This window comes from Chrysochloris asiatica, unplaced genomic scaffold (genome assembly GCF_000296735.1).
Source record: "Chrysochloris asiatica unplaced genomic scaffold, ChrAsi1.0 scaffold00025, whole genome shotgun sequence".
Classification (NCBI taxonomy): Eukaryota; Metazoa; Chordata; class Mammalia; order Afrosoricida; family Chrysochloridae; genus Chrysochloris; species Chrysochloris asiatica.
Genome location: NW_006408543.1, coordinates 4,728,672 through 4,729,949, shown reverse-complemented (window position 1 = coordinate 4,729,949; position 1,278 = coordinate 4,728,672).

Below are 1,278 nucleotides of genomic sequence, written 5' to 3'. Positions count from 1 at the left end.
TTCCCCATCCTTGTCTGCCCCGAGCACCAACGAGGTGGGAAGGATCCTCACCGTAAAGATTTGTTCTCATCCACAAGCCTAGGTCAAGTTCATCCAGTTGTAGTGGGTTACTCCTTTTGTCATTGTTGTTTCCTCTTCTTTCTTCCTCTAGTCATGTTCTGATCATCCAGCCATTGATGCCAGGTCAAATGAGTACTATCTGCAAGTGTGGGTGTTATTGTACATATGCCCTAACTTCATATCAGCTGGATGCTTCACATTCTGCTCTAGTCCTCTAGGGCCATGTCCCTGACCCTGGGTCCAGGAGTCTCCAGATCTCGTCATACTGCTGGTTAACCAGGTCTCAATTAAGGTTAACAGAAGTCTATTGAATGTGGCCGGACTTATCTCACAACTTCATTGCAGTTTTCTCCCACTTCCCCTTATTGGTGACCAACGTAGTCAACAGCAAGACCACATGCCTGCTCATGTATTCCATTTGCGTTTCAGATTTGGAAGGGTGTTTCCCTTGAGGGGAACTGGCCATCTGCCTTGATGCCTCCCAGGGGAAGAACTTGCTTGTTCTTGTCGTAGTCAATTGGACTGCTGCTATTGTTTTTTATTTTTCCTGCTGCTCTTTCTTTCAGGAATTATCTTCTGCTCTTCCAGCTGCTCCAGGCTGGTCTACTTGTGCTTTCAAGTGGAAATTTCCTACCTCTGAAGATTCTGGATGGGGATCAGGATTCCATCTATGGTCTTACACAAGGCAAAGGCTCTACAGGAAGTCTCCTTCACTGGGCAAGTTCTAGCCCCATTTTAGGTATTCCAATCAGTTATAGGCAGAAGATGGACTTACAAGCTTTCTATGATGATGTTTCTGGCTAGTTCTCTGTTTCCTCTTCAAGTGTCTATTTTGCAATAGGAAGCAAGGGAAACCAAGATTTAAAAAACAGACAAGCATCTTAACATCATTTCCCTATTTTTATCTGTTCAGACCATGCCTCAACCATTGTATCTCTGAGCCCTGTTGTCCCACAGTTGTACTTACCTCATTAGTTACCTCTGTCCTATTTAGCTTATGTAACCCATCCTAGTTATTCTCCCATCCACTTGGTTTTTTCTTTCCCCTTCCCCTTCTAGTGTGTGCCCCCCATTACCTAAACTATCCTGTGTATATTCCCTACCCTGTGCTCCACCTTCCCCTCGATCCCCTCATCCCACTCCATACATCCTGGTAACAACAACAATGAAAATTTCCCCCTTTTAGTGTTGGTGCTTTTTCTTAATCTTTTACAATAA